This window comes from Ceratotherium simum, chromosome X, assembly GCF_057802395.1.
Source record: "Ceratotherium simum simum isolate JZ-2026a chromosome X, ASM5780239v1, whole genome shotgun sequence".
In the NCBI taxonomy this organism is placed as follows: Eukaryota; Metazoa; Chordata; class Mammalia; order Perissodactyla; family Rhinocerotidae; genus Ceratotherium; species Ceratotherium simum.
This window is the reverse complement of record NC_141940.1, coordinates 31088701-31108750: the sequence shown is the minus strand read 5'-3', so window position 1 is coordinate 31108750 and position 20050 is coordinate 31088701. Positions and strand designations below refer to the sequence as shown.

Genomic DNA, 20050 nt, shown 5'->3' with positions numbered 1-20050 from the left:
TCCCCTGGCCTAAAAAATTGTATCCACCTAGCATCATGTGGCATTACAATAATACAATAGGGACAGCAGAAGAAGTAGATTAAGTAGAGCAATTAAGTAGGGCAATGCATGGCTGAGGTCCAGAGCTACCCAGGGCATCCTTTGTAGAGACAGAAAGCAAATGGAAGGATGGATACTTTCTGAAGGACCTTCCATATCTCTAATGAGAGAAGCCCATATATAAGTGATGCACTTCTGCTACAGGTAACTCTCACAGTCATCTGGAAAACTACCCTCCTACACACCCACATTTGTGAAACATGTGCCCAGATCAAAGATGAGTTAATTCAACAAACACTGAGCACTGTTTATATGCCATATACCGTGAGAGAGGGTGAGGATGCAATGATGAACCAAACAATCATGGTTCCAGTCCTCCCAGTTTAGGGTATAGAGAGGGTAGACAGATATTAAACACATAATTACAATAAAGTTGATCACACTATTATGATTCAGAACGTACAGGATAGACCCTGAAGGCCCAAAGCATTCCTATGTGGAGCTCTGCTCCCAATTTCAATGTGTGGAGGGTGGATGGTTCCCCCCCACAGCACCAAGCAATGCTTGGGACACCAGCTGGGTGTCCCACAATTCAGCTAAATTCTGACACTATCTACACAGAGATAGCATCTGACTCCACAGATTGAGGGCTCAGTCCCACAAGACTGACCCCCACCTCCACACTTCAGATGCCAGTCACAAGCCCAGGTTGTTACCTGTGCTTCTCATCAACTGGCTACAAATTGGAGGTTCCAAAACCCCCTGCAACTCAGGATGCCAATTGCAAGTCCAGGTGGTTGGTTACCTGTACTTCTGACCCGACTGGCTATAAACCAGAAATTCCCATGATTCCTTCCTTCAATTCTATTAATTTGCTAGAGCGGCTCACAGAACTCAAGAAACCCGTTTACTTACTAGATTACCAGTTTAATATGAAAGGATATAATTCAGGAAGAGCCAGACGGAAGAGATGCACAGAGCAAGGTATGGGGAAAGGACGAGAAGCTTCCATGCTCTCCAAGCGTGCCACTTTCCCAATATCTCCATGTGTTCACCAACCCGGAAACTCTCTGAATCCTGTCCTTTTGGGGTTTTATGGAGGTTTCATTACATAAGCATGATTGATTAAATCACTGGCCATTGGTGATTGATTCAACCTCCAGCCCCTCTCCCCTCCCAGGAACTCAGGGAACTTTCAGTCCCACCCTTCTACTCTTGGTTGGTTCCCCTGGCAACCAGTCCCCATCCTTTGGTGCTTTCCAAAAGCCACCTCATTAACATAAAGTCAATTGTGGTGGAAAGGGGCTTGTTATGAATAACAAGACACTCATTTCACCTTTCTGGCATTGAAGCAATTTCAGGAACTCAGGACAAGAGACCAAATATTATGACAAAAGATGCTCCAATTGCTCTTATCATTCAGGAAATTCCAAGGGTTTTGGGAGTGGTGAGTCAGGAACCATGGATGAAAACCAGGTATTTACGAAAATTATATTTTGGTCATCTGAATGACCAAACATATATCTCCTATAAGTCACAATATCACAGTTCCCCAGCTTACTCTTAATTTCCAAACACCCCTGGGAAATTGTCTCTATTGATAATATCATTTAGCTCTCCCTAAAACTATAATTCATCTTGCTGTTAGCAGAATCATCTTCCTAAAACACAAATCTGATCATGACACACATTTATTTCAAATTCCTTGGTGCCTACCAAATAAAGTTCAAGCTCCTTGGTTAGCTTGGAAATCAACATTCTTCACAGTTTGGCCATAATCTATTTTGTTTTCAGTTTCTGCCATGATGTCCCCAAATCTCCCCCAATGCACCACTCTAGCCCACAAAACTACTCCCCAAAGATACCATGTACTTTTAGATTCCATGCCAATCCTATCTCAATATTGTTGGCGGTTGTTTTGATTTGCTTTTTTACAATTTTTCCATTCAAATCTATCCTCAACACAGCTAACATAATGACTGTAAATGCACATCTGACCACATAATTTCCCAGTGGTTCCCCTTCACTTGCAGGATAAAGTTCAAACTTTTTAAGATGGCATGCAAGGCTGTCCATGATCCAGCCTCTTCTTACTTCTCTAGTCTAATTCCTCACCACTCGCTGCCTTGCATTTCATGCTCTGGCATTCAAACTGTAACTGCGGGCCCTCCAGGACCAGTTCAACTGACCCCATCTTATCAACAGAGTAATTAAGAGCGGTTTTTCAGGAACTGAGACCCCTTGTCCAGTTCAGGCCAGTTAAGACCACCAACCCATCAACTGGCCTGTGCAAATGCTCAATAAGTGACCTTTTTCATGCCAAGGAGCTAAAAACTCCATCTTCAGATCATGGTAACACCACCATTTTGTGAACATGTGTCCTACGAAGAGCCATGAAGCTTGACTACGCTTGTGGAGATCATTAATTACCTCACTTCTCCTTATCTCCAATCATCTATTTCCACACTTCAGACCAACCTGCCCTTCATCTGATAAATTGTGCCCCAAGCCATAGATCCAGGAGACAGATCTGAGAGCATATGCCCCTGTCTCCTTGCAGATTGATCTAGCAATAAAGCTGATTTCTTTTCCCAAAAGCTAATGTCCTAATAATTGGCTTTTATTTTTTTTATTTATTTTTTTTTTAAAGATTTTATTTATTTATTTTTTCCCCCCAAAGCCCCAGTAGATAGTTGTATGTCATAGCTGCACATCCTTCCAGTTGCTGTATGTGGGACGCGGCCCCAGCATAGCCGGAGAAGTGGTGCGCGCCCGGGATTCGAACCCGGGCTGCCAGCAGCGGAGCGCATGCACTTAACCGCTAAGCCACGGGGCCGGCCCTAATAATTGGCTTTTATATGGGCATTAGGCAAGAGAACCCCAATTTCATGTGGTAACAAAATTGCTTGTAGTCCACTTGCACCATACCATTTGTCATCTCTCTGCCTCTGCTGGTGCTCTACCCTCTAAGAAAGCCTCAGCCACTCCCACCCCCTTCATCTGCCTAATTCCTACATATTATTTAACACTCGGTTCAGGTACCATCACCTCCAGGAAATCTTCCCTGGTACCTTCTCCCCACAGGCTGGGTTAAGCATCTCTCATGCATCCTCCTATAATACAGAATGTAAAGTTCTATCACAGTTTTCAGTTCATTGCATTATAATTATATTTTTGTGTGCTGGTGAGCCCATTTGATCACAGCTCTCTCTAAAAGGAGAGATTCTGTTTTATCTCTCTGTGTATCCCCAAGGTCTGACAATATGTGGCACATGATAGGCCCTCAATAAATGCTTGCTGAGTAAATTAACAAATAGTGAACTGTGTACTACGATTTGACCATTAAACCAATCCCTCCGCCTCAGTTCAACAAGGAAGAAATGCCTTGGGGAAAGGAAAAAAATCTGCTACAAACCGAGGCATAAACACATTTTGAGAAACTTGTCAAATTTGGGGAAGACTATTTAGCATTGTGCATATATAGCTTCTATGCCAAAAGGACATCTTCATTGAGTGAACTGACTGTTCTAGTAAAGAATAACTTTTGTATTCTACATAATTCTTATTGTGACTATCTGTCTATGTATCTGTCTCCCACAAAACTAAGAGCCTTTTAAAACTCCATACCCAGTACAGTGCTGGACACATAGTAAGCACGTATTGAATGAATATATAGGACATACATTCATGCTGTTTCCTCTACCAGAAATGCCTCTTCTCCTTCTCCTTTTCCACCTAAAAAAATTACACTTGTCCTTCAGGGTTCAGCTCAAATGTCAACCCTTTCTGACTCACCATAAAGCAGAAATAACCACTTCCTCTGGGCTACCGTAGTTCATTATACATATAGTTCTTGGAGCGTCTATTACATTGTACTGTAGTTACTTATATTTAAGAACCATCACCCACTACTTGTGAACTCCTCAAGAGCAGGAACTTTGTCTTATTTACATTTGTATCTCCATGTACTGTACCTAAAAATTGAATGCCCTAAGTAATAGTTTGTTAAATTAGATTGAAAGGAGGTAACAGTGAGAATAGAAAGTATATATGCGTTATAACAACACGTAGAGACAAAATCAAGGGAAATTTCTGAAAGAAAAGTAGTGAGAGAGAGGAAAGAAGTAGGGAGAAAATCAAGGATAATGAAGGTTTTGAACCTGAATGACTAGAACAATTGAGTCATTTGAACCTGAATAACAGAAATAAAGAAATAAGTACTAAGGCAAAGCTTTGGTCAGGTGTGGGCAATTAGGACTTTACATTCGATTTTGACACACTGAGTTTAAGGTTCCAGGAAACATCCAGCCAACATTTAAAACCCGTTCTGAATATAAAATGTGAGAGATGCAGGCTTAGTAGTCATCTATGGTTGGAACTATCGGGATTAAGTGATAAGAAAAAAATATATACACTTTCACCACATTCGTGTTAGTAAAAAAATAAAAAGAAGGAAAAGAAGTGAGTGCTAAATATTGGAAAGGAAGAAACAATTTATTTGCTGATGATATGATGGTCTAACTGGAAAAGTGTAAAATAAAAACTAATAAAATTATAGGAGTCAAGATAAAAGATGAACACGCAAAAATCAACTGCTTTCAGTATAACAATAATAACAAATTAGAAAATGCCATGAGGGGCTGACCCCATGGCATAGTGGTTAAGTTCGGCACACTCCGCTTTGGCAGCTGGGGTTCATAGATTCGGATCCCGGGCATGGACCTACACCACTTGTCAGCCATGCTGTGGTGGCGACCCACATACAAGATAGAGGAAGACTGGCACAGACATTAGCTCAGGGCTAATCCTTCTCAAGCAAAAAAAGAGGAGGATTGGCAACAGATGTTAGCTCAGGGTGAATCTTCCTCACTGAAAAAAAAAAAAGAAAGAAAATGCAATGAAAACAAACCTATTCACAATAATAGCAAAACTATAAAACACTTAGAAAAAATGTGTAAAACCTATGTGACTAAAACCAAAAAACTTCACTGAAGCACATAAAAGGACATTTTTATTTATTTATTTTTTGCTGAGGAAGATTGGCTCTGAGCTAACATCTGTGCCCATCTTCCTCTATTTTGTATGTGGGATGCCGCCACAGCATGGCTTGATGAGTGGTGCATCAGTCCACGCCTGGGATTTTAACCTGCGAACCCCAGGCCACCAAAGCAGAGTGCACAAACTTAACCACTACACCACTGGGCCAGCCCAGGACATCTTTAAAAATGGAAAAGAATACTAAGTCCCTGGGTGGGATGATGCAGTACTCTAAATAAAAAATTCTCTTTAAATTAATGTATAAATCTACTGTAATTTTTATCAAAAACCTAAGGAAATTTTTGGAAATGTTAAAATTAATTCTAAAATTCATCTGTAAGAGCCGGCCCCGTGACTTAGAGGTTAAGTGCGCGTGTTCCGCTACTGGCGGCCCGGGTTCAGATCCCGGGCGTGCACCGACGCACTGCTTCTCCGGCCATGCTGAGGCCACGTCCCACATACAGCAACTAGAAGGATGTGCAACTATGACATACAACTATCTACTGGGGCTTTGGGGGGAAAAAAGGAGGAGGATTGGCAATAGATGTTAGCTCAGAGCAGGTCTTCCTCAGCAAAAAGAGGAGGATTAGCATGGATGTTCGCTCAGGGCTGATCTTCCTCACAAATAAATAAATAAATATTTAAAAATAAATAAATAAAAATAAAATAAAATTCATCTGTAAGAGCATATCCTAGAAATTTCTGAAAAAGAATAATAATGAGAATGGACTTGCTCTGCCAGAAAGCAAAGCTTACATAAAGCACCAACAACGAATGTAGTCTAGGAACATATCTACGTATTTCTGGGGATTTAGTATGTGATAATAGTGGGGTTTCAATTCAGAGGGGAAGAAAATGATTATTCACTAAATGAGTTTAGTATGGTTTCCCATCTATCTGGGAAAAAATTTGGAATCTCTACTTTATACTATACACAAAAATAAATTCCAGATGGATTGAAGATCTAAACGTAAAAAAGAGAACAGAGAAGAATAGAAGAAAATACAAAAGACTTATGTGACAATATTTTTTGTGTGTGTGTGAGGAAAATCAGCCCTGAGCTAACATCCATGCTAATCCTCCTCTTTTTCTGCTGAGGAAGACCGGCTCTGAGCTAACATCTATTGCCAATCCTCCTCCTTTTTTTTTTGCCCCCCAAAGCCCCAATAGATAGTTGTATGTCATAGTTGCACATCCTTCTAGTTGCTGTATGTGGGACGCGGCCTCAGCATGGCCGGAGAAGCGCTTCGTGGGTGCGCGCCCAGGATCTGAACTCGGGCTGCCAGTAGCGGAGCGCACGCACTTAACTGCTAAGCCACCAGGCCGGCCCATGTGACAATATTGAGATAGGAAAAACTTTCTAAACAACTCACAAAACTCAGAGGCTGTAAAGTGAAAAAACAATAGATCTGATTGCATACAAATTTAAAATTGTACAACAAATGACAGCATAAACAAGAATCAGGTGTTTTTATTGAAAAACTAATAAATATAAAGGGGGATAAAATATATCAACAAATTAAAGGATAATATACTTAATGAATAAAGAGTTCCCTCAAATCAATAGGAAAAGAGAATCCAAAGAGAAAATAGGCAACAGGCAATCCAAAGATGAGAAGTACAAGTTGCTAATAAAACATTTTTAAATGTTCAGCCTCACTAATAATCAAAACATGCAAATAAAAACAATGAGATCTTTTCTTTTTACTATCAGGTTGGCAAAAATGAAAACGACCAAGCACTTGTTAATACTCAGTGCTACTGATGAGGATGTGGAGAAACGGATTCTCTTAAACTCTATTGATGAGAGTGATTGTAAATTGCTTCAAACTTTTCAGAAGGCAAATTATTGACTATTAAAGATCTACAATAAATTCTATAACATTTTAATTATATATTTAAGTATCTATTAACAATGTTACGTGTGTATACCCAATCATGCAGCAATTGCACAGTGTTCCTTACATGTCCCATTTCTTTTAGTTATACCAGCCATCCACACCTCTCATTTATCATAATTTATATCTTAATTCTCATACCGCTCCCTTCCTCTTCAAGATAACCAAATCTCTCACTGTCCTTACCCTCCCAAATTATTTACTGTGTCCTCTGGAACTCAATTTGTATCAACATTAAACTTTGCAGTATCTTCAGACACTTCCCTAAATGTTCCCTTCACCTTCTTATTCTCACCAAAACCTCACACTTCCCTAAGCATGCTGCTTTCCCTGAAGCCCTCTCAAGTGGAGGCTGTTTCACTTCCACATAAGTCACACCACTAGACTTGGAGGTAAAGTACCTTCCTTGTTGCTCATTATCCTCACAGCCATTTCTAACTCATTTCTCCTTAAAAATCACCAACTCCATACCTTACTGCTGTCATCTAGCCATCAATCATCTATGACTTGGCCATCAGTCTTACATTTTGCTGTTCAAAACTACTGCTGTCATTCTTGGTGACTTTGATATTCACATGGATGATCACTGAACCCCTTTAGTCAATCAGTTCCTTGACTTATTCACATCCAATGATGTTTTCTTCAACGCTACCTCAGCCCACTTCCACTGCTATAACCTAAAACTTGTAATCACTATAACTGAACTTGTCAATGTAATATTGGAAATTCAAAGACAATAGAGCAATGCCTTGAAAATCCTGAAGGAAAATTATTTCCAAACTAAAATTCTATACTCAGCCAAATTATTAATCAAGTGACAGGGTAGATTAAAGACATTTCAAACAGGGAAGATCTCAAATAACCTGTGATGCCTATCAGTGGAAGATTCTCATTCCCCACCCCCTAACACACACACACACACACACACACACACACACACACACACACACACGGAAGTGTTATGCTTTGACCTATTCTTGAGAGCTGGAGGTTGACCATGGTGAGCTTAAAAAATATAGGGCAACCCATTCCCTCTGGTCATTTTTCTGCAGAATGTTCAAAACCTGGTCTACACTACTATAGCCTTACCAAATACACTGACTGTATGAGCCTTATGTTTCTTAGGACAAGTGGTCTGCTTGTTAGCCGGCTCTCTAAATTATTTTTTTTAAGATTTTATTTATTTATTTTCTTTCCCGCCAAAGCTGCAGTAGATAGTTGTATGTCATAGCTGCACATCCTTCTAGTTGCCGTATGTGGGACACGGTCTCAGCATGGCTGCAGAAGTGGTGTGTCGGTGCGCGCCCAGGATCCGAACCCGGGCCACCAGCAGCGGAGCGCGTGCACTTAACCGCTAAGCCACAGGGCCGGCCCTCTAAAATATTTTTTAATCAAAAGAAGAGGCCCTGAGTTTAGAGACTGTCAGTTTTCATGATGTAAATATTCCCATTATGGCCAATTTCAAGCTGCCCACATGACATCAATTTCCTGAAAATGTAATCATCAGCCAGTACAAGCCAGCTCCAGCACACCACTCTGTAACACAGCAGCACTCACTTATGACTTTGCCCGTAAACTCCCTCAGAAAGGATTCTTATAAACTCTCAGGGAAGCTGAAGACGGGCTATGCCCCAGAGACTCTTCCTCTGAAAGCCTTTATTTAATATGTAATGGCAATATTGCCCTTTCCCAATACAGCGAGATTAGTGCTTACTACTCAATTTTTCAAAACTAAACAAAATACATTATACATAGGCAGTTAATATATAAAGGGAGAAAAACAAAGAAATGTTTAAAACAAAAGCCAAGATAGTGGGGCCGGCCTTGCGATATACTGGTTAAGTTTGGCACGTACTGCTTTGGCAGCCCAGGTTCACAGGTTCGGATCACAGGCCACAGATGCAGTTCGGATCCTGGGTGCAGACCTACACAACTCATCAGCCACACTGTGCTGGCGACCCACATATAAAGTAGAGGAAGATTGGCACAGATATTAGCTCAGGGCTAATCTTCCTCAGTAAAAAAAATAAAAAATAAAAAATAAAAAAAAGGCAAGATAGTGATTACTTCTGGTGGTGAAGGAAGGGGACACAATTGCGGAGGAGCACACAGGGACCTCTTATAGGGTATTCATGATGTTTTGTTTCCTAAGTTGGATGGTGGATACACAGGCGTTTATTTCATTATTATGCCTATGCTATTTTTTATGTAATATACATTTAATAGTTTAAAATGTTTAAAGTAATAATAAAATAGAAGAAAACACTTAAAAGAAAAATTATATATTAAAATAAAATACAGTAAAATATTTTTATGTAATCTTCAATTGAGAGGGCCTTCCTTAGCAAGACTCTAAACCCCAAATCCAAAAGATTGACAGCTTTGATTACATCAAAATTTTAAATTTCTGTACAACAAAAGATAACATAAACAAAGTTAAAAGACAAGTAACAGATTAGGAAGGAAATTTTTCTATTATGTGAGAAAAGGATTAAAACTTAAAATATATAAAGAGCCCCTACAGGGCCGGCCCTGTGGCTTGGTGGTTAAGTGCGCGCGCTGCGATGCTGGCGGCCCGGGTTCGGATGCCGGGTGCGCATCGAGGCACCACTTCTCCGTTCATCCTGAGGCCGAGTCCCACATACAGCAACTAGAAGGATGTGCAGCTACGACACACAACTATCCACTGGGGCTTTGGGGGGAAAAAATAAAATAAATAAAATCTTTAAAGAGCCCCTACAAATCAATGAGAAAAAGACAAATAATCCATCAGAAAATTGAGTAAAAAATATCAACAGACAATTCATATAAAAAAATGTAAATAGTAAATATATGAAAAATATTCAATCTCACTAATATTTTGGGAAAAACAAACTAAACACTAATGAAATGCTAATTTTCACCCATCTTGCTGGCAAAGATAAAAAGGATTGATGATATCCAGTGCTAGTGAGGGTGTAGAGACATGGAGTCTCTCAAACACTATTGGTGAGAATGTAACTGGGTACATTGTTCTCAGAGGAAAATTTGGTTGTATTTCTAACAAATTTTTTTTTGTGTGTGAGGAAGATCAGCCCTGAGCTAACACCCATGCCAATCCTCCTCTTTTTGCTGAGGAAAACTGGCCCTGAGCTAACATCTATTGCCAATCCTCCTCCTTTTTTTTTTTTTCCCTTTTTCTCCCCAAAGCCCCAGTAGATAGTTGTATGTCATAGTTGCACATCCTTTTAGTTGCTGTATGTGGGACACCGCCTCAGCATGGCCGGACAAGCGGTGCATTGGTGTGCGCCCGGATCCGAACCCAGGCCGCCAGTAGCAGAGTGCGTGCACTTAACTGCTAAGCCATGGGGCCGGCCCTCTAACAAAATATTAAGTGCGTTTTTCAACCCTGCAATTCCTCTTCTAGAGTGTTAGCCTTCAGATACACTTGCATAGGCATACAAAGTATAGATGTAAGAATAAAACTAAATGCCCATCAATAGGGGACTGATTAAATATATTACAAAATATTCATACAATGAAATATATGCATCTGTTGAAAAAAGGAAGATACACTGACATGGAAAGACGCCTCTGATTTATTATTACATTAACAAAAGCAACATGCAGATCAATATTGATGGTATGATTTTATTTATGAGGAAAACTACATACGTATGTGCATGAATATACATATATGCACATAGAAAAAAGCATAGAAAAAAATTATATAAAACCATAGAAAAATATTTTGAAGGAAACTCACTAAACTGTTCATTATGGTTACCTCTTGTGAGGGAATATGACTTGGGAGCAGTTGGAGGAAGTCTAACAATTATACAATTTCACTTCTGCATTGTTTGAATCTTGATAAGCATGTATCTGAAAATTTCTTGTATATATGTAATATAAAAATGTTAATGTTTGTAGTTAAAATGTCTATATTACCTAAAGCAATCTACAGATTCAATGCAATCCCAATAAAAATCCCAATGACATTCTTCACGGAAATAGAAAAAAGAATACTAAAATTCATATGGGGCAACAAAAGACCCCGAATAGCTAAAGCAATCCTAAGAAAAAAGAACAAAGCAGGAGGCATCACAATCCCTGACTTCAAAACATACTACAAAGCAATAGTAACCAAAACAGCATGGTACTGGTACAAAAACAGACACACAGATCAATGGAACAGAATTGAAAGCCCAGAAATAAAACCACACATATACGGACAGCTAATTTTCTTTTTTTTTTCTTTTTTTTTTTTTAAGATTTTATTTATTTATTTTTTTCCCCCCAAAGCCCCAGTAGATAGTTGTATGTCACAGCTGCACATCCTTCTAGTTGCTGTATGTGGGACGCGGCCTCAGCATAGCCGGAGAAGCCGTGCGTCAGTGCGCGCCCGGGATCTGAACCCGGGCCGCCAGCAGCGGAGCGCGCGCACTTAACCGCTAAGCCACGGGGCCGGCCCTAAGGACAGCTAATTTTCGACAAAGGAGCTAAGAACATACAATGGAGAAAGGAAAGTCTCTTCAATAAACGATGTTGGGAAAACTGGACAGCCACATGCAAAAGAATGAAAGTGGACCATCTGCTACCACCATTCACAAAAATTAACTCAAAATGGATCAAAGACCTGAAGGTGAGACCTAAAACTATAAAACTCATAGAAGAAAATATAGGCAACACATTATTTGACATTGATCATAAAGGAATCTTTTCAGATGACATGCCTACCCAGACTAAGGAAACTAAAGAAAAAATAAACAAGTGGGACTTTATCAGATCAAAGAGCTTCTACAAGACAAATGAAACCAGAATCAAGATGAACAGACAAACCACCAGCTGGGAGAGAATATTTGCAAAACATACATCTGACAAGGGGTTGATCTCCATAATATATAAAGAACTCACACACGGGCCGGCCCTGTGGCTTGGTGGTTAAGTGCGCGCGCTGCGATGCTGGCGGCCCGGGTTCGGATCCCGGGTGCGCATCGAGGCACCACTTCTCCGTTCATCCTGGGGCCGAGTCCCACATACAGCAACTAGAAGGATGTGCAGCTACGACACACAACTATCCACTGGGGCTTTGGGGGGAAAAAAAAACAAACAACCCAATCAAAAAATGGGCAGAGGAAATGAACAGACACTTCTCCAAAGAAGATATACAGATAGCCGATAGGCACATGAAAAGATGTTCAACATCATTAATCATCAGGGAAATGCAAATCAAAACAACACTAAGATATCACCTCACGCCCATTAGAATGGCTATAATCACCAAGACAAAAAAAAACAAATGTAGGAGAGGATGTGGAGAAACAGGAACCCTCATACACAGCTGGTGGGAATGCAAACTGGTGCAGCCTCTATGGAAAACGGTATGGAGATTCCTCAAAGAATTAAAAATAGAGATGCCCTATGATCCAGCCATCCCACTACTGGGAATCTACCCAACGAACCTGAAATCAACAATCCAAAGAGGCTTATGCACCCCTATGTTCATTGCAGCATTATTCACCATAGCCAAGAAGTGGAAGCAACCTAAGTGTCCCTCGACTGACGATTGGATCAAGAAAATGTGGTATATATATATACAATGGAATACTACTCAGCCATAAAAAAAAAGACAAAATCGTCCCATTTGCAACAACATGGATGGGCCTGGAGCGTATTATGTTAAGTGAAGTAAGCCAGAAAGAGAAAGACAAACACTGTATGATCTCACTCATGTGGAATATAAACCAACACATGGACAGAGAAAACTGTATTGTGGTTACCAGGGGCAATGGGGGTGGGGGGTGGGCACAAGGGGTGAAGGGAGACATATATATGGTGATGGACAAACAAAAATGTACAACCCAAAATTTCACAATGTTAAAAACTATTAAAACATCAATTAAAAAAAATCAAATTGTAAAAGGTGAGGATGGGGGAAATTAAACAGAAAAACATCCATTAAAAAAAAATGTTAGGGCCGGCCCCGTGGCTTAGCGGTTAAGTGTGCACGCTCCGCTACTGGCGGCCCGGGTTCAGTTCCCGGGCGCACGCCGACGCACCGCTTCTCCGGCTATGCTGAGGCGCGTCCCACATACAGCAACTAGAACGATGTGCAACTATGACATACAACTATCTACTGGGGCTTCGGGGAACAAAAAAAAAAAGGAGGAGGATTGGCAATAGATGTTAGCTCAGAGCCGGTCTTTCTCAGCAAAAAAAAAAAGAGGAGGATTAGCACGGATGTTAGCTCAGGGCTGATCTTCCTCACACACAAAAAAAATGTTAATGTTTGCATAGTTGGTGAAGAAATTTTTACAAAAAAATATATTTGATAATGTTTAATTTAGTATAGCTTTGATTGGGACCTCTTTCAAGAATAATCCAGGTTACTTGTGTCAAAGCAGCTTATGGATAATATGGGATCACAAGCACAATCACAAAATGGTGTATCTCTGACTCCACTCCCATCTGCTCTGCAGAGGTTACAAATAATCCTTCTTAAGTTTTTCCCAAACATTTCTGGCAATAAGTTCCCAGAGGCTATCTCACATATGCTCTGTAAATGAGTCTGCTCTGCTGCCATGTAGTGCCTACCATTTTCCTCCAGTAATGCTGTCTCCCATTCCTTTCATCACCAAGAGTGGCTAGGATGCCAACAGTGCCCATAAAGGCCACAAGAGATGATGTCTGAGCTAAAGCACCAATGTTAGTTGTCAAAGACACTGAAGGTACCATTGCCAACAGAGCTACTGCCCTCCACAATGCCACTGCCGATGTTGCCGCCACCATCACCATCATCTTGGTACCTCTCTTTCCCTCACCTTCGTGTCCAATTTATCTATAAGTCCTATGGATTCAACCTCCAAACATATCTCAAATATGCCAACTTCTTTCCAAGTCCACTATTATCACTCTGGCCTAAGCCACTACCATATTTTACTTGTGCTAATACAAATACCTTACTAACTGGTCTCCCTGTTTCCATCCTTACACCAATCCAATCCATTTTCCACAACAGTAGTAAGAACGATCCTTTAAAATATAAATTAGGTCTTATCATTTCTCTGCTCAAAACCATTCAGTGACTTTCCATTAAACTTAGATTAAAATTCAGACTCTTTACCATGACTTACTAGATTGTACATGATCTGGCTCCTGACTACCTCTAGAACCTCATCTTGTACCACTTTCTCCTCAATCAACCTGGTCCAGCCACACTGGCCCCCTTTCTATTCTTCAAACATGCCAAGTTTCTCCTGCCTTTGGGTCATTATATTTGATGTTCCTCTTGCCTAGAATGTTCTTCTCCCTGCATTTCATATGGCTGCCTCCTTCTCATCATTCATACTCTTACCTTAAATCTCCGCTCTGCAGAGAGCAACCTGACCTACCAATCCAAACAGGCACCCATTCATTCTCTATCACATCACTCTATTTAATACTCTCCACAGCGCTTCTCACTACCCAACGCTGTTTTGTTAGTCCATCCCCACCAACAAAACTACTAGAATCCATGATCCAAGAGAGAAAGGACTTTGTCAATCCTGTTTGTCACTGTATCCTTAGCACCTATACTAGTGCCTGGCACATAGTACAGGCTCTCAATAAAATGTTGCTGAATGAAGGAATCACCATCACCAATACTGCCCGTGTTGTTGCCAATGCCAAAGTTGTGGACTCCTTGTGCCCTTGCGATCCTACTGAGCTTTAGAGGATGCTGTTATTTTAGCTTTTACTCTCTTCTAGCTCCTTAGACCTAGGTTTCAGGTATGTCAATTCACATATGGCCTCAGGTATGACTCCCTGGGGGCAATTTGACTGACAGACACATGCTGCACCCAGAACCACTCCTCCCTTGCCACATAGGCCAGTATCCTGACTCAGCCCTGTGTATCACTAGGCTCTAGAGCAGCGGTTCTCAAACTTGGCTGCACAAAGAATTACCCGAGGAAATTTAATAAATATTAATGCCTGGCCAGGTCCCACCTTCAGAGGTTCTGATTAATTGGTCTGGGAGGCATTGTGAGCATCAGGATTTTTTTTTAAACTCTGCAGGTGATTCTGATGTGTAGCCAAGGTTGACAACCATTGTTTTAGAATAAATTCTTTCACAGGGGGCTCTGCGATTCCTCATGTAAATATACTCCTGGTAGGTCAATTTCAAGTCTTCTTGACTCTCCCTGAATACGATGAATAATAACTTTAGGCTCAAGCTAGGACCCTTGCTGCATAGATGTGCTGCCACACACTAATATTGAAATATTAGTACAATAATATTTTTTTTCTTTCTTTTTTTTTGTGAGGAAGATCAGCTCTGAGCTAACATCTGCCAATCTTCCCCTTTTTGCTGAGGAAGACTGGCCCTGAGCTAACATCCGGCCGATCTTCCTCCACTTTATGTGTGACACCACCACAGCATGGCCTGACACGCGTTGCGAAGGTGCACACCCGGGATCCAAACCCGGACCACCAGCAGCAGAGCGTGTGCACTTATCCACTACACCACGTGGCCGGCCCAAGTACAACAATATTTTGACCAAACCAGGGTTCTGAAGATCCATTTCATGATCACATTAACTGAGCTGAGGCACTTTTAAGAAATGTAGTATGTGCCTGTTGTCACTAGAGGGCTTGTCAGGTAAGGTAAGCAAAAGAGGAAGAAACAAAATGTCCAACTTCAGACAAGTTTCCACAGTTCCCACAGTTCCTATCATTTTGATGAGTACAAATCTAAACTTTGTATTGCTTGCCCTGATCACTTTTCAAATGTCCAGTCCTGTATATTCAAGTGCATCCTAACAATTTCTTCCTGTCAATCACTTCACATTTAACCAAACACTAAAATCAAACACATGCCTTCCTTTCTGACTTCTGTTTCTGTCAGTGATGTTTTTATTCTCTCAATCACCCAAATGAGAAACTCCACAGTCCCATGCCTCCTTTTCCCCTATATTCCCTTCATCCATGCTCCAAGCTGATTTTACCTTCCCATTATCCCCATTGCCATGGCCTTAGTCCAGACCCAAAGGACTTCTCACCTGGACTCCTGTAATAACCTCCTAAGGGATCTCTCTGACTCAGTTTGGAGTCCTCTACTTCTTCCTTAACACCACCACCAGAATGAACTTTTAAAACCAAAAAGCTGATCACGATCATGGCAGTCCCCTGCTTAAAACCCTTCAGTGGCTCCATACATAATAAAGTAAAAATATCTCTTTTTTTTTTGCTGAGGAAGAATCACCCTGAGCTAATATCTATTGCCAATCTTCTTCTTTTTGCTTGAGGAAGATTTGCCCTGAGCTAACATCTGTGCTGATCTTCCTCTATTTTGTATGTGGGTCGCCACCACAGCATGGCCGCCAATGAATGGTGTAGGTCTGTGCCCAGGAACTGAACCCGAGCTGCCGAAGCAGAGTGCACTGAACTTAACCACTAGGCCACGGGGCTGGCCCCCAAATGTCTCTTTAGGGTCCTTTAAGATCTGTCTCCTTCTACTTCTCCAAACACATCTTTCACAGTCCCTTCTCTTGTGTGCTAAGATCTGACTTCCCCAAACTTGTCCATCTGTGCCTTTGCAAGTGCTATTTCCTCTGCCTATGATGCCCTTCCTCCTCTTTTTAACCCGATGAGCTACTCATCCTTCGAAATTCAGCTCTGGAGTTTCCTTCTCTGGCCAGGCAAAGGTAGTCACTCTGGTGCCGCCTGGGCATCAGCATTTTTCAAAGCTCTCCAGGTGATTCTGATGTGTATCCAAGATTGAGAACCACTGCCATGATATATCTCACACTACACTGTATTTTAACTAGTTTTTAGCATATCTGTCCTCCTTTCTAAACTCTAAGGTCTTCGAGGGAATAAACCATGTCTTATTCAATTTTGCAATCCTAGTACCTGTGGAGAAGAAATGAATGAATGAGTGAATAAACCCTACCGGTAACATAAAAGTACAAGTTTCCATTAATATTCTTGTCATATCATAACCATATATAGTTCTCTTTTGTAAAAATATGATGTAGCATTATCTTATAAGAACATAAGAATTGTCTTGCTGATTGAGATTAGATATTGTCACCAATAGTGTAAAAGAACATGATTGTCCTCACTGACAACTACCTCAACCTGCTCAAAGATATACCTATAACAATTCTAGCTTCCTGTAATAATTTATTATAAACCTATTATAGGTGAATTAATAAATCTCTTCAGAAGCTATTTATAATTTTAGCTAGTCTTATTTTGTGGGGATAAATTTACTTTTGGCATGCAGCAACATTCCAGGGCCTGGTAGTAGACACAGAGTGCAATGAAGCCACCTAAAATTTTCTTTTTTAGATAGAACTCGATCCTGGGACCAAGGACAATTTATCCCCAGAGCAGCTTCTCTAGATGCTTTCATTACAGCATCACATTCTTATCAACAGCTGCTTAGCTAAAAAGTCCTGAGGACAGCTCAGCCAGCCCAGCCCAAAAAACCTGAAGATATTTCTGGGATTAGAAGAGAGATAGTTGAGAGACCATGGAAATAGAGGACATCTGTTGTTGTCATTCCACAACAAAGAAGACACCAGAAAACTTGGGCCTTGATCCTAGGTAGGAGTGCCTAACCACAATTTGGAGGTCTCTGGCCATGGGGAAATGGGAAGGTCTAACTTGAGTAGGATCTGGGACATGCCTTCTCCTAACCTGCACCCTGCTTTGTCAGGGGTGTCCTATTAAATAGCCCTCTCAACTCTTTTCACTTCATTTAACTAGACACACATAGAGTATTTACGGGATGGGACCATTATTCCTTTCCAGAAGAAAAGGGACATGAATATTTGATAAGGCCATGGACTGGGAAGCAAGAAAGTGTCTTGGTGCATGTGTAGCCAGATCAAGAAAGCCAGGGTTCAAAAGTAGCTGGAATACATATCAACAAATTCTTATGTAGGAGCATAGTCTAAAGCTACAGACAGCCAGGAGGCTAGCTGTTGCCTCAGCCCTAGCCTAGGGAGGACTGTTTGGGGATAAAAAAGGCAAACATTCTTCCTATTTTCAGGACTTAAAGGGTGAGCATCTTGTTCTTTAACTGAAAGGTCTATTGGGGTTTCAAACGGGGTGAAATGGATCTGGACACCCTCTAGCTGGGCTCCTTATTTTTTCTCTACAGAACAGCTCCCTTAGTCTATTGCAGACGTGAGTAAATTTAAAGCACTGAGAGGAAAATTTGGGGAAAAGTGATTTGCATTTGTAGTGATGGCAAAGTATTGCTCAACTTTGCACAGGGTGAACTACTAACTAGGCCCTTCCAGTATTCACTGCTAACACTCCTATAATACAGACGAGTGACAACAGTCACTAGACTCCGATCTTGAAGTCTAGTTTTTCAAATTAATTTTGCCTCCTGCCATCTTCCAGTCCCAGATTACAATATAAGCTTTAACTTCCTTTCTGGTCTTTCGAGGGGCAAAGTCCTTTGTTATTTGGCCTTCAACAGACATGGTTTTGGGTTTCAGCACTAACATGGTTTTGGAAATAGCACTAACTTCTCAACCACCTCTCAGCACCCACTTGGCTAGTTTCCCCCTGGCTGCTCCCAGGTTGTCCTGTTTCTATCTCCTCCTCCCTGCTTGTGACAGTGGCCCTGCTCCCACACTGTTCCTGGTCCCTGACCCCACGATTATAGCATCCTGAATGGTCTGCAGTTTCACTCTATTGTCTCTCTCTAGACTCTCTCCCTAGCTGCTATACTTTCCAGCTTCCATCATATATTCTGTACCCAGCTCTCTTAGACTTCTTTCTGTCCCTAACTCTGGTCAGGCCACGTTTTCTTTTTTTCAAAAAAAAAAAAAAACACTTTTGAATTTTGGATTTGTTTTTTACAAGGGTACCCCTACCCACCCACCATGTAGGGCTGCATTTCCTTACCTCCCTCTGGTTTAATCTTTCCCCTCATTCATGCTTGAACAATACACATCTTCAAAAGCAGCCCCCCCACACACACACTGTTATAAAGCATTTACAAATACTTAAGATTCTTATATTTATATTTAAATTAAATTAATTAGCTTAATTTTACAATATAAATTTATATTTATATTTTATAAATATATTTATAAATTTTATAAGTATATATTTTGTATTATATTTATATTTATATTTTAATAGTCCCAATTTTAGACCTCACATCACCAATTTCATAGTCACTTTGAGGAAGGAAGGCATTTTTTCTACAGATGTCTCTGAGTATTTATGGCTGGAATCCTCAGTCTGATGGCCAAATGTCCATCCTTACAGTATGAAAAGATAACATGAAGCTCCCTCAAATAAACCTTGTTTAAAGTGTTATCTAAGGACCACCTGCATCACAGTCACTTGGGAGAAGCTTCTTAAAATTCTGATTTAAAGGCCCTCCCAGAGATCAGAATTCAATAGATCTAGGGTGAAGTCTCAGAATCTATATTTTACCAGGCTCCCTAGGTGAGCGTATAGTTTGAAAACCATTGCAGTAAGACAGGCTGCTTACATAGCTTTGTTTAGCTTAGGTGTCAGGATCTTGACCGTGGTTATCAAGTAATGCACCCATAACAATATGAGGAAAGTTCGTTAACTTGGGACTTTATGAAGACAGCAAAAATGTCTGTTGAGAATAACTAAACCTCAACTCTAACAATAAGAACTGTATACCTACTTATGCATGTGCACACACATACACACACACACTGCTTGTTTACTTATTGTATATATTTAGATAAAACTCTGAGGGTCTACGGCGTTTTTTTTGTGTGTGTGTGTGAGGAAGATCAGCCCTGAGCTAACATCTGCCAATCCTCCTCTTTTTGCTGAGGAAGACTGGCCCTGGGCTAACATCCATGCCCATCTTCCTCCACTTTATATGGGAAGCCGCCACAGCATGGCCTGACAAGCGGTGCGTCAGTGCGCACCCAGGATCCGAACCAGCAAACCCCAGGCCACCGCAGCAGAGCGCCTGTACTTAACTGCTTGCACCACCAGGCTGGCCCCTATGGTGGGTTTTGATATCAATCTCCATATCCTCCTTTCTAAGGAACTGGCCCCGTGTACTTTTTCCTTCCAGGTTCTAGGGATCAGTGTCTGTC

At 40.9% G+C, this 20050-nt stretch overlaps 1 long non-coding RNA gene across 2 annotated transcripts in view; it reads right to left on the bottom strand.

The window, feature by feature from the left end:
• Positions 1 to 1123, bottom strand: part of LOC147911803 (uncharacterized) — a 63471-nt gene extending 62348 nt beyond the window's left edge. Inside the window, exon 1 of one of the 2 annotated variants that reach the window (XR_015550677.1) lies at positions 955 to 1123. This is a non-coding gene — a long non-coding RNA (uncharacterized LOC147911803). The remainder of the gene's footprint in view (positions 1 to 954) is intronic. The other variant, XR_015550676.1, reaches the window with a different exon arrangement.
• Positions 1124 to 20050: the final 18927 nt, after the last annotated feature.